This window comes from Lepisosteus platostomus, chromosome 12, assembly GCF_059453375.1.
Source record: "Lepisosteus platostomus isolate fLepPlt1 chromosome 12, fLepPlt1.hap1, whole genome shotgun sequence".
NCBI lineage: Eukaryota > Metazoa > Chordata > Actinopteri > Semionotiformes > Lepisosteidae > Lepisosteus > Lepisosteus platostomus.
Window position 1 is genome coordinate 45775927 of NC_142622.1, and position 14409 is coordinate 45790335.

The following is a 14409-nucleotide window of genomic DNA, read 5'->3' on the forward strand; positions in this document are numbered from 1 at the left end:
ACATTTATATATATATATGTTTTATTATCGGCATAGTTCTTACAAGTATACTTGTTTTTTTTTTCTCTCCTGTGCTATTTGTATTTTATAGGGAATTAGGACCCCTCGAGTTACATATATCTCAATTTTTCATTCAAAAAGTTTTTTTCTTGTTAAAGATTATATATGTCGTTATCGCTGTGTTCTATTAATGTCAGGGGTATTCGTGATTTGACAAAACGAAAGGCTATTTTTTTGTACTGCAAGAGGTTTAAAGCAGATTTCTATTTTTTACAAGAGACGCACGCTTGTTCTTCGGATGTGAATGTTTGGAAGAGTCAGTGGGGGAGTGATGTCTGGTTGTCATTTGGTAGTAATCACTCAGCGGGGGTTGCAATATTAAAGGGTACATTTAAAGGTAAAATTATTAGTAGTAGAGTTCATCATTTGGGCAGATGGATAATTCTTGTAGTGGCTCTTAATGGGAAAATGTTTTTGCTGGGGAATATATATGCTTTTAATAATAAACAATATAGCAGAGACTTGTTTCTTGAAGTTGAAGAAGAAGTGAATAAGATGAAGGACAAGTTCCAGGATATTGAAATTATTTTAGGGGGTGATTTTAACACAGTCTTTGACGTCAAGTTGGATAGATACCCTGCACCTGTTAAGTCTCCCCCTCCTGATATGGAGCTGCACAGATTATGTCAAGGCTTAGGAATTAGTGATATATGGAGATGTAGACATCCAGGACTAAAGGAGTTCACGTGGTGTAACAAGGACAGATCTAAACAATCAAGAATAGATTTTTGGTTAAGTTCAAATGCATTAGAAGGACAGATTAACAAGGTTTCTATTGAACCATCAGTACTATCTGACCATAAAGCAATTTATCTTTCTATTAACTTGAGTAACTATGAGGATACTAAAGGCCCTAAGACTTATTGGAAACTCAATAATAGGATTTTGGAAAATGACAGCTTTAAAATGGAAATTAAGGAAATTATACAAACATATTGGAGGCGAGCTCAATTAACAAATTCATATAGCCAATACTGGGAATTTATGAAGTATAAGATAAGATTAATTGCTATGAAAAGAAGTAAAGAAGCTGCACGTTCTAATAAAATAAAGGAAGAGGAAGTTATTAAGGCAATTTGTGATCTTACTGATGATAGCAATACTAATCAAACAGATGCTTGTAAATTAATTGGACTGCAAGCTGAACTGGACGAACTATACATGGAAAAAGCAAAAGGAGCTTTTGTTAGATCCAGGAGACGATGGTTGGAGGAAGGCGAAAAAAACTCAAAATACTTCTATAATTTGGAAAAAAAGAATGGAGATTATACATCTCTTAATAAACTTAACATAGATGGCTATGAAACCCAAAATCCTGTAGAAATTTCAAGATATGTATCAGATTTTTATGGTAAGTTATATACTAGTAAGGCATGTTCTACAGATAAAATGTGTGATTTTCTGAACTCATTAAAAGAAGACTTTAAAACTATAGATGAAGGGTTTAAAGCCATCTGTGACAGAGAGATATCCATCTCTGAAATTAAGAAAGTTATTAATAAGCTCAAGGTTAACAAATCTCCTGGTAATGATGGCCTTACCACTGAATTTTATAAAACCTTTCGAGATGATTTGGCTGAATTTCTTCTTCTGGTGTTTAAGGAGTCAATTGAAAAGGGAGTTTTACCAACCTCGATGACTCAGGGCTTAATAACCATAATTCCAAAACCAGATAAAGATCATTTGTTGATAGATAATTGGCGGCCTATCACTTTGATTAATAATGATGGAAAGATTCTTGCTTCTATTTTTGCAGAGAGACTGAAAACAGGTCTTGACTCAATTATTGATGAGTCACAATCAGGTTTCATGAAAGGAAGACATATATGTAATAATATTCGTTTGGTGTTGGACCTTGTGGACTATGGTGAACTTATTGGTCAGGATAGCTTTATTCTATTTGTGGACTTTTATAAGGCTTTTGACACAATTGAACATTCTTTTATTTTTGAAACTCTCAATTTTTTTGGCTTTGGTGAGTATTTTCAAAAGGTAATTAAAACTTTGTACAATCAAGGTAACAGCTCTGTTAAATTGGCTCATGGAACTTCTCATAGATTTAGAATTGGTAGGGGAATTCGACAAGGATGTCCCATAAGCCCATTCTTATTCCTGCTGGTTACACAAGTTATGGCTATTCATATAAAAAAAGATGTGTTTCAGGGTATTCAAATACAGGATAGAGAGATTAAGTGTTCCCAATTAGCTGATGACACAACGCTATTTTTAAGAAACCATGCAGAGATTGAGAAGGCAATTAACTGTATAAATGTTTTTTCCTCTGTTTCTGGTCTTTCTCTTAATTTAAAAAAATGTGAACTGATGGCTCTTGGGAACTGTGATGTTGCATCCATATGTAATATTCATGTAAAAGATGTAGTTAAATATCTAGGTATTAAGATTTCCAAAAATCCAAAAATTAGAAATGATCTAAACTTTTCTCCAATTATGCATTCATTTGAAAAAAAACTTGACTTATGGTTGTTAAGAGACCTTTCTTTAAATGGTCGAATACTTTTGTCTAAATCTGAGGGTTTATCTAGATTAGTTTATGCTTCACTGGTTCTGGATGTACCACCTGAAACTATTAGGAAAATTGACTCCAAACTTTTCAAATTTATCTGGAGGAATAAACCCCATTATCTCAAAAGAGAAATTATTTGTCGTCCACAGGCAGAAGGGGGCTTAAATGCTTTAGACTTTAGGACATCTAACGCTATTTTTAAGATTAAATGGATACAAAACTATTTAAAAAATAAGCAAAGTGTATGGCATATAATCCCCAATATGATATTTCAAGAAGTAGGGGGTCTAGAGTTTTTACTAAAATGTAACTTTGACATTGGAAAAATACCCTTGAAACTTGCCAGTTTTCATAAACAAGTACTTCTGACGTGGTCACTTATGTATAAACATAACTTTTCCCCACATAGATTTACTATCTGGAACAACAAATACATAAAAATAAGAAATAAAACCTTATTTTTTGAAAACTGGGTAAAGAGTGATATAATTTGGATTAAACAGTTAATCAAGGCTGATGATGAAATATATAGTTACACCGAGTTTATTAATAGATACAATATTTCTATTACTTTGGATCAGTATTTTGCTGTAATTAATGCGATTCCTGGGGAAATATTAACTCTTTTAAGGAGTTGTAACAGTAGCCCTTTAGAAACATTGGAAGAATTTACAGCTCATATTAAACTACAAGGCAAGGATTTTGTGAGTTGTGGATGTAATAACAAATTTTTGAGATCCCTGTTAAAAAATGATAATTTACTTGCGACTACAATATATTGGAATTCCGCATTTGGAAAGCGTATTGATTGGAGAAAAATTTGGATGATGCCCAATAAATATTGTATAACCAATAAAATTAAGGAGGTTTCATACAAAATAATTCATCGAATTTACCCAGTTAAAACTCTTGTTACCCAACGATTTAAAATTAATATAGATGACAAATGTGTTTTTTGTGACAATAGCCCTGAAACTATTCAGCATTTGTTTTGGTTATGTCCCAGGGTAAAAATGTTCTGGACTAAGCTGCAGAATTATATAAAAGAAGAGACAAATATTGATATTTGTTTTGTTGAAAAAGATATTATGTTAAGTTTCAGCCCCAGTGAAAACAATATAAATTTTTCTTTTGTAATAAATTTAATTATTATATTGGCACGTTATCACATACATAAAATGAAGTGGTCTGGGAGGTACCCTGTGTTTGAGCATTTTAAAATGGAAGTAAAGGGGTATTTGCAGACTATTTCAAAATGCAAAAATATGAAAGCGGTGCGGACATTATTTTTACTTAATTTGTTTAATCTTTTTTCATAACTTGAATTGATGTAGTAGTATGTACCCCTGATGATATTTGTGTTTGGAATTGTTATATGTACTCTTGTTTGTATTGTTATGTTTGTTGTTTTGTTAAGCATAAATAAAAAAAAAAAATTAAAAAAAAAATTAGGACCAAAATGGACCACAGGGTGAGCACCCCCTGCTGGCCCCACTAACACCTCTTCCAGCAGCAACCTTAGTCTTGTGTGCATTGAATAGCATTTTTACTATTTGTTAAAGCAGAGAAAACACAAGGAGGTCGAATTAATCAGCAACGTGAGGTGACTCGTCAGTAAACAAACTCTCCAGCGACGTCTGGATTTCAATAACTCTCTGCCCTGCAATACGGTTTTCCAGGAGTCCGCAGTGCTTAACAAGCAGAGAGCGGAACCACAGCATCCTGGGCCGCGGCTACACACCGACCTCGGGCGACGGACCGGCTGTCGCGCTAAACACGCATCAGATCCGGTTTCGTCGCAGTTAAGTGACGTCAAATGAGCGGCGCAGGGCTTGTCCAATCACCGCCGTTGGCTGGAAAAGGCGGGATTTCCTTTTAGTTTTTGTGAGTGACACCGCTCCTAGCCAATCACCACGGACTTCCCTGTTCTTCCACGGAATTACCGCCCTCAAGTTGAGTGACTTGGCTCAGAACCAATCAGCTCTGAGATTTCGGCAGGAGGCGGGGCAGATAACGCTTTCGTCCAATCACAATTTCAATTCCGGAACTTTACCTAATTACGGCGGGCGGTGACACTTCCGAGAAATGTCCACTGGGCGGCAACAGAGATACACGAGTCTATGGCGGTGAGTCTCAAAGCGCTGTCGAAGACTTGTTGTGCAGATATTGAATTTTTTTTTCAGAAGTGTAAATATATTATACTATGTACCCCTGATGACATTATTGATTTGCTATATATACTCTTGTTTTGTGTCGTATTTATTTTTATTGCTACATGAGTTAAAAAGAACTGCACTTCTGAGAAATGTCCACTGGGCGGCGACAGAGATACACGAGTCTATGGCGGCGAATCTTAAAGCGCCTCCTTACAGATCCTCGTTGTGCAGAGATTGAAAATCAAAACAGATGGTAACTGTGACTTTTGTGACAGCAACTCTGAAAGCTAATGTAAAGAAGGAAACTAATATTGACATTACTTTTAAAGAAGTAAAATCATGCTACATTTAAACCCATTAAAAGTAATATGAAAATATCGTTTGTATTTAAAAAAAATATGATACTTCCACGATATAATAATTAACGAAATGCTGTGAGAGGAGACCCATGTTTGAACACTTTAAAACGGATGTAAATGCGTTTGTACAGACAATTTGAAACATGTACGGACCTTATCTGCTTTTGTTTACTATTAAACAAGATTACTTGTTTAATCTTTTTGCATAACATGTACATGTATTATTGTATGTACCCCTGACTATACTCTATGTTATATGTATTCTTGTTTTTATGGCATGTATTGTTGTTATAATTAAAAAGAAAAAAGACGCGAATCGATTACGTCAAAAGGAAGTCGCCCACAGGGCTTGTGGGAAATGTAGTCTCTCTAGTGCTCTATAGCGCACTACAGAACACGTGCGCAGCCCACGCGTTCCGCAGATTTGATTGAGCATCAGAATTTTTTTAAAAAAAAACTTGTAAATAATTTACAAATACAAATTCAATCAGAGGATCAAATTAGGTATAAGTAAACAAACACAAACAGAAAAATAAACAATTAACCGCCAGAGGTAATAGGTAAGTTATATGATTAACTTGTATTTTTTACATATATCATATGTTTTCCGTGCTTTATTATTTCTCACATTTTTAATAGAATTTAAATTAATTATACAATTTCAGCGTATTTGTCGTGTCGCGGATTTCTATGTCTGTCTTACAAGACGGACTCGGCAGGAGCTGTTTCTTGCTCTCCGGAGTGAAGCTGCTCTGGGAAGAGACGAGCAAATCTTCAGACTCTTTGTAAATGAGACATCATGACAGCCGACCTGCTCTTGATTGACCTGTTGAACCTGTTTGTGTAAAAAGCAGGAGTCTTGTGTACCCCTGATTCTGTTATGTGCACTCTAGTGTGTTTGCAGCGCTCGTCGTGCCTGGTTTATCAACTCGACACAGAAACAGAACCCACTGCCGTCGTGTCTGTGGGTTTCTGAGCTCTCTTGTCTTGTTTGCAAACTTTTCTCCTGTGTTTATTTTACTTTGTTAAATAAAACGTGGTTGCCGGGGCAACGGAGCTGCAGTAGTTGTTTGCCGGAGCGGGTCTGACCTCCAGCAGGTCAACAGGCGGCTTTTGAATCTAATCTGCGAGAAAAACAGAAATTTAAGAAACTTGAGTCTAAAAAGCGCTGGCTGGAGTATTTTGTGGAAGAAACGGTGACTCGCAGTCTGTGGGACAGGACTATCAGGGACACATCAGCGCTGGACACCAGCCTCACACCGCTGGGCTCACTGCACCATGAGCGAGTCCGTCGGCGCCTCCTCCTGCTGGGGTGTGTTACTGCAGGAGTGAGGAGTCTCCGGTCTCCGGTCGCGTCATGATCTGCAAGTGGAGGTGAGAGACGGCGGCGCAGTGGGTGGCAGCGCTGGGAGCCTGGATTTAGTTCCTGGGCTGCTGTCTGTGTGGAGTCTGCATGCTCTTCCCCTGTTGTCATGGGTCCTGTTCCTGGGGTGCTGTCTGTGTGGAGTCTGCATGCTCTGCCCCTGTTCTCATGGGTCTGCTTTCCTGGGGTGCTGTCTGTGTGGATACCTGGTGAAGAGACGCAGTGAGTGTTTGTGTGGCCAGCTGCGTCAACTTCAATAAAACCGGCCTTTTGGTTTGTTTGAGTGCTGACTTGCTATGGTGTATTTTTTCTCTCTGTGAACAACACGTCCTACGGCCAACACTACCCACACAGGAGGTGTGTGCGTGACAGCTCCTCAGCTGCAGCAGGAGTCCAAGTGTGCACAGATTTCTTGTTGGGGTTTGTTGTTTGAAGTTTCTGTTTCGATGTAGGAAGCAATTGTGCCATCGCGTGGTCCGAGTTATAGCACGGGACGAGAGCTCCCGAAGAGCGCCTGCCTCCTGCCCGATTCGACGTCTAAAATCATCACAGAACGGTGAGGAGCCTCTGACACAGCCCCCAGTACTGGGTGTGCAGAAAGAATCCTATTGTACAGTTTTGGTGTGAAATGGCCTCCAGTTCTTGTAACATGATGGGTTTCTCTGGACTGCAGTCCCAGTGCACTCCGCTTTGGATTTGCAGTGCTGTTTTCTACAATGGAAAATCCTTTGTTTGTACAGAATGGAAATGGCAGTCTGCATGTTTTAATAATATAATGTGATCATGTACTACAGCTTAAACACTGAGCCAGGTGACGTTTGATTCTAAAAGATTTCTCTATCATTTCAGCACCGCCTTGTCTGCGGCAGCCCGGCAGCTCCTCCTCCCTTCCAGCTGAGACTCTTCCCTCTCCAGAGGTGGGTTAGTGCTCTCAGGTCATCTTCTCTCACACAGCTGCGGGGCAGAAACGCTACTTCCACTGGGCAGAGAGCAGACGGGCAGTGGGAAGGGCAGCCCTGTGTTTGGGGATCAGGGCTGTCCCTGCTGAGGGATGCTTTCAGAGCCAAAGCAACTGGCTGGGTTATGAACTTTATGGTGTGATCCAAATAAGACATAAAAAGACAGAGAATGAGAAAGAAATAGTATTGCATGTATCTGATCAAAATAGTCTCTTTCAGACAAAACAAATATTGAACAAAAACTTAGTTGCAACACACTGCACTACACTTTCTTCTAGGCTGACATTACCGATAGTTTGTGCTGTCTTCCTTTCAGTCTGCAGGGTGTGCATCTTTTTCCTCAGCTTCCTACACGAGGAATCAGTTTCTCCTGCCCTGGTTTCACTCCTTTATATCTCACAATCTTCTGCAGCTCCTGGAGGCTGACGACATGTTTGCTGTTTCTGAAAAATTGCTGACTGGCTCATCAGCACAATTGCTGATTCAAAATCCTTTACTCACATGTTGCCTTAGCCGTTGTATCACAGAGATGTGTGCTTTTCTGGGTTGGGTAGATCGATAGTGTGATTTTGCTCAGTTGCTCTGCTCAATGCGTGCTCTTTTAACTCCGGCTGGGTACGAGCACCTCACTCTCCACACGGCTTTCCAAGGCTCTGTCATCGTGTGTGAGGATGTTGTGTAGCTCATGAAACAGTTCCCCCATTTGAGCCCTGGATTTACTGGGTACTTGAATACCTGAATCTTGCCGTCAGTCCTGATCACCTTGTTTTTGTTCTGCAAGGACAAGGCACCTCCCCAGCACTGAACACAAACTGATACTGGCGGGTTGATTGTGTTGTGGAAAAATGGGCTGTGGTCTGAGTTTGTGTCTGTGGGGGTGAGGTGTCCCCTGCAGCGCGAACAAACATGCAGACTCCACACAGACAGCACCCCTGGAATCAAACCCAGGGCCCCGGTGCTATGAGGCAGCGATGCTAACCACTGTGCCGCAGTGTTGCCCCCTTTGAAAATGTCTGACTTCCGTTTAATTTGAGGTCACAAGCTTATAAATGGTCTCACAACGTTTGTCTCATCTCAGGTTTCTCTGACCAGTCCCAAGGACCTGTAGTCACTGACAGCTTCTGCAGTCTGACGGTTCATTTCAGTAGGCTGGAGGGATGGCGCAATTATCCTCAAATCAGTGAGTATTGTTTTGCTCTTGTAACATGAAACATCAAAGAGAAGTCAACAGACTATTCCGTGAAACTGTTCAGACTGGCCCGTGGTGATTTTCTGGGTCCTTTAGTAAGCTGACCGGGACTGTGTCATCGACGCACTTTGTGAGAAGCCAGTCTGTGTGTTTGCTCTTGTGATCATTCGTGAACGAATGTAAGAGAGTGTAAGAGAGGGAGAAGATTCGGCCCTGGAGTGATCCAGTTTTCTATTTAACAACCTCAAACTGCAGGAGAGAAATGCTTCATTTCTAAGATGGAAATATAATCAGAAAGTATAACTAGCCATTTGTGTATATCATGTCAAAAAATGTTTTATATATAAAAATAATTTAGGAGAGACATTTGCTTAATAAGGCAGTAGAATAAATGTTTTGATGCTGGTGTGATGGTGCTCTCCAACAAACTGATACAAATGGACAGAGAGACAAAGTGAGAAAGAAAATGTATACATAACAGACATATATGCAGAATACAATACAGTGCTGTAAAGTACAGTACCCTAGAGTGAAGATGGAAATCATTCATTCTGGTGCAGAAGAAGTGAATCTGCTCTCAATGGTTTTCCTGTACAAATGGAACACGTTGTGAATTCTACATAATTCACAGGAAACAAAATAAACAACTCATTCACTCCCCTGCTGTCCGTGACCCAGAGCTCAGTAATCATTTCACTACTGAAGATCATGCAGTTTTTAATGCTTTTCATTTTAACATCCTACTTGTTAATATTTCCTCTTAGATGAGAATATTCTCTTCGGCGTGTCTTTACAACTCTTCTCTTATTGCTCCTCTTGTCAGTAACCCGGTGTGAAAGCTCTCTCTGTCGGAATCAATGTCTTACCTCTCCGTCTTGTGTTTCAGGTCTCCTCTGGCTGCTGACCCTGCCGTCAGGACAGAACACATCCCGCACTGACCACACTGCTGGGTTTACTGTACCTGGCAATAAAGAGCTTGAGCAACACATCTAATGTGATCTCTGCACGCTTCCCGAGGAGCAGAGATGATAAGGTCTGTGTCCGTTCCCGAGTCTTTGCGAGAGGCCTGTTTAGTCCGTCACTGAGATGATTTTAGATGCCTGTGAGTCGTGCCCACTGAAAAATGAAACAGTGCAGCACAATGAGACTTCAAGCAAAGATCTCATTAGCCCCTTCTGTGAATTGGTGTCTCGCAAGAGATCTTCCATCTCTTTGAAAGTTTCACAGCTTTGACCTCTAGATTAGAAATGACACCAATTGCACATGGGTCCAGCAACGTTCTATATAGTGCACATCACCATCGGGATGAAAAACAAAAATCCCCAGTGGGAGTCCAGTCTTTCCCTGCTACGCAAATTGCTTTTCGTTAGGTGAGGTCGCAAGTTCTTATTGGAGAATGTTGTACAGTTTCTTAATGCAATAGGGCGAGTAAGACTGAAGTTCCCCCCCGTGTTGGCCGATCAGTGGAACGAAACTGAAAAAAGCTCCTTGAAACTGTGATTCATACACTTATACACTGGCTCAGCATGGTGCTCACCTTGGGTGTCTGCTGAAATTTGATTTTTTTTCAGGAGCACTGTGACCCAGAGCTCAATAATCATTTCAGCTACTGAAGATCATTCAGTTTTTAATGCTTTTCATTTTAACATCCTACTTGTTAGTATTTCCTCTTAGGTGAGAATACTCTGGTACTTTTCTGGGTCTTAGTTGAGTGAGCTTTATTAGAATAATTGAACAATACTTTCACCTCCACATGACACTCAGATTTTTCAAGGGTTAAATATGGGAGCTACGTTTCTTACATGTTTCCTTTTGTAAGTTGATTCACAAAGCTTTCACCGCCTCCACTCCAGTGAATCACTTTGTTTAGCAAGTGATCAGGTGGAACAGTTTAATTTCTTCCTGCAAATAATGCCTTTTCCTTTTTCATCCCATTCAAGTCTCCGTCCTAGTTAAAGTCACTGTGATGTAGAACGGCAGTGGTCCAGTTGAAAGGTTCAAGGTTTCACTGTGTTTTAGAGTGCAGATAAAGAAGATAATAGGAGAGGAAACTGGAAAAGCCGTGACTCTGTCATTCCATTCAATTCAATTTATTTTCATATAGCGCCTTTCACAACAAGGTTGCCCCAAGGCGCTTAACAATGCAGGTAAATATACATTTTGTGAATACAGAACTGAAGACAATGGAGGAAAGGAACCAAAGACTCCTCGGTAAGGAGAATAAAATCCTCTAGGGGTCCAAGGTCAACTGGCTGCCCAACCCCTTTGGGCATGCTAACATTATATCATTAAAAAAAAAGAAAGAAATGAATGCGGGTATTAATCCATCCATCACGTCGTCTGTATGTCAGTACCCCATGCAGGTCTCTGCAGACCAGCAGAATCCTCCTAAACGACAGCTGTATCCATGATGCCCCTCTTGGATCCATGGCACTGATGCAGCATTCAACTCACATGGTGCCCAGCCCATGACAGACAGTATTTCTCCTCTGCAGCATCCCTGCGAGGCAGGACAGGTGCCTGACCTCTGAGAGCCTTGTAAGTAAGTAGAAGGAGTTTGAAGTCCGCCCTGTACCTGAGAGGAAGCCAATGAAGAGAGAGAAGTATGGGGGTTATGTGGTCATTCTTTCTGCTCCAAGTAACAATTCTAGCTGCTGCATTCTGTAAGTATTCAAACTCTTTGCTGTGACAAATCTAACGTACTTTAGGCAGACAAAATGACCTTAAAAAGCCACATGATTTTTAAGTAGTCTGTCTGTGTGTAGTAACAGTGGTTCACATTATTTCAGAACGTATACTCCCGTCTCTGTAACTTTCCTCAGTCAGCTAGTGAACATTCTGTATTTACACCACGAATGCACTACTTTGTCTCGCGCGCGGTCACACTGGCCGTCCACAGGCACGGGCAGGAGCAGGGAACACGAGGCCGCTCTGTAGTGCCCCTGTGGCTCTCCAGCAGAGGGGAGCACTTTGCTCAACAGCCCTGAGCCGAAGGACCCAGTGATAAAGCTGAAAATCTGGCAAGTCCCCCAGTCTCCCGGGGGCGCTGAAGAGGATTTCATCTGATGCTGAGGTTCCTGTAACTCAACACAAAATTGAACACGGCGAGTTATGAGTTTCTGAAGAAGTGACAGCGTAACAATGTCAAACAGGAAGTTAACCTACAGGAAAGAATGAATTGAATCTCTGATATTCAAGCACGCAGTGTGACGTCCACTGTCTATTCAAATCTACTCTGCAAGTCTTACAATTCTTTTTCATACACCGTCTCCTGGTTATTGTTTTGTGAGTGCTTGAACTGTTTCTCAGTAGAAATAAGACCGATAACTCACTGCTTCAGGATGCACACTATCGTCGATGAAACCTGTGGTGTAAGCAAGCGAAAAGAGACAGATCCTTCTAAAACACAGAGGCCATCGGGAGGGCAGAAACACTCTGCAACAGGTAGGAGCTGTGGAGCCGTGATTCCCCCGAGCCAGAGCCCTCGTCCTCCCTCGACAGCGAACTTAGCTCCAGCGACTGGAGCAGCTACCTGCCGTCGTGGGACCTCCTGCAGATTGGGAACGGGTAAGGCAATTCGACACGAGCCCACTCCTCTTCCCACTGCTTACACCCCTATAACAAATAGTTTCAGGGTATTCAAGTACAGGATAAAGAGATGACAGGTGTTCCCAATTGGCTGAGGATACAACTCTCTCTCTGAGAAAGCACACAGAGGTGGACAAAGCAATTAAATGCGTTTACAAGTCATTTCCTCTGTATCTGGTCTTTCTTTACATATCAGAAAAGTGAACTGGTGGCTGTTGGAAAGTGTCTGCTCTGTACGTAATATACATGTAAAAGATGTGATTAAATATCTTGGTATTAAGATTTTCAAAAAGGTGATTTTGTGATTTGTGATTTGATGTTCTCTACCTTAGTAAAATAAAAAAAAAACGTTATTCATGGTTGTTATTTGTCAAACACGGGCAGAAGGAGGCCTAAATGCTACAGGGTTTAGAGCATCTAATACCGATACCGACAGAGTATTATTTACAAAATTAAGCAAAGTAGGTGGTGTATGTTTCCCTAATTTAATCATTCAGGAACTAGCGGGTATAGACTTTTTACTTGAATGTCATTTGGATGCTGGAAACCCCCCTGAAACTTGCCAGCTTCCATGAAGAAGTTCTCCTCACGTGGTCTCTTATAGATAAACATACCTCCCATAGATACATCATCTAGAATACAGAGAAAAAATAAACCTGTGCTTTGAAAACTGGGTTTAAAATAGTATAAGCGGGGTCAACAAATTAACTGGTGTGGATGATGAAATGTAGAATCAAGCAGATTTTATGAATAGATATAATGTTTGTGATAAGTCTGATAACAATCCGTCGTAACCAGAGCTACTCCTAGAGAGGTATTGATGCTTTTAAGAAACTAACAGTATACCATCAGAAACTATGGAAGAATTTACAACCTTTATTAGACTACAAGGAAAACAATTTAGTTATACTTGTACTAATAAATACTTCAGATCCTTCTCGCAATCTCACAATATCTTGTCAAACTATTTTGGAGCACCTCTTTGGGGAAAGTGAGTGGAATCAAACATGACTATTGTCAAACAGATTTTGTATGAATAATAAGGTTAAGGCGTCAGTACAAAATTGTACACTGAATCGACCCGGTAAAGATACACAGTGTGCATAGATTTAAAAGTAATATAGATGATAATTGTCTTTCTCAAAGCAGCCCAGAAACCTTACGTTTGTTTTTGTTTTGTTCTGTTGTTAAAACACTCTGAACAGATCGGCAAAATGGTGTAAAGAAGGCTTCTAATTCTGACATTTCCTGTAGACAAATTGATGTTATTTTACTGCTCAATACTGCTGAACCGAATCTAAAATATAATGTATCATTGGCTTAATCATTATACTTGCTCGTTATTAGATGTATAAATAGCCTAAAGATGAGAAATAATCGAAAATTGAATAATTAGACCGTATGTCGTAGTAGCAGATTTTACTTCTCGCCTACTTGATGTGGTCGAGCAACACCACAATCGCCATACAATCCGTCCGTTCTCATGCTCTGACTTTCAGGTTGGGCAGTGGAATGGATTCCAGGGCAAACTCGTTCTTGTTTGATTATCCGTGTGAAATCTCGCCCAACATAACAGGTAAACTCATGCACTGAAATGATGCGCTTCCAAATTAAAGCGACACGCATTTGAATAATTCAAAATACACACGAGGGAACGTCTCCAAACCATGTCTAAGTATCACAACATGAAAGCTGTGCATACCTTATCTTTATTTGCCTGTATAATGTACTCCGGTGATCTGTAACGTAGTCTTGCGTGCATCGTAAAGGATCCGGACTTCCGGCTAAGGAAAACCCGGAGTGGATCAGCCTTTCCACCGGACCCGGACTTCCGGCTACGGAAAACCCGGAGTGGATCGGCCTTCCACCGGACCCGGACTGCCGGCTACGGAAAACCCGGAGTGGATCAGCCTTCCACTGGATCCGGACTGCCGGCTACGGAAAACCCGGAGTGGATCGGCCTTCCACTGGATCCGGACTGCCGGCTACAGAAAACCCGGAGTGGATCAGCCTTCCACTGGATCCGGACTGCCGGCTACGGAAAACCCGGAGTGGATCAGCCTTCCACTGGATCCGGACTGCCGGCTACGGAAAACCCGGAGTGGATCGGCCTTCCACTGGATCCGGACTGTGAGCAGCTTTTGTCCAATCGGCGCTGAGATTTCAGCAGGAGGCGGGAGACAGGCTCTTGTCCAGTCACACAGCTTCAGT

At 40.9% G+C, this 14409-nt stretch overlaps 2 long non-coding RNA genes across 2 annotated transcripts; one reads left to right on the forward strand and one right to left on the reverse strand.

Moving 5' to 3' along the window:
- The first annotated feature begins 4154 nt into the window (after window positions 1–4154).
- LOC148651656 (uncharacterized) lies at window positions 4155–9596 on the forward strand. The gene is made up of 5 exons (XR_015925810.1): window positions 4155–5659; window positions 6915–7018; window positions 7312–7379; window positions 8500–8601; window positions 9497–9596. It is a non-coding gene; the product is annotated as an uncharacterized LOC148651656 (long non-coding RNA).
- Window positions 9597–10684: 1088 nt separating this feature from the next.
- LOC148651657 (uncharacterized) lies at window positions 10685–14059 on the reverse strand. Its single transcript, XR_015925807.1, has 2 exons — window positions 13901–14059; window positions 10685–11185 (listed from the first exon to the last, which is right to left on the reverse strand). It is a non-coding gene; the product is annotated as an uncharacterized LOC148651657 (long non-coding RNA).
- Window positions 14060–14409: the final 350 nt, after the last annotated feature.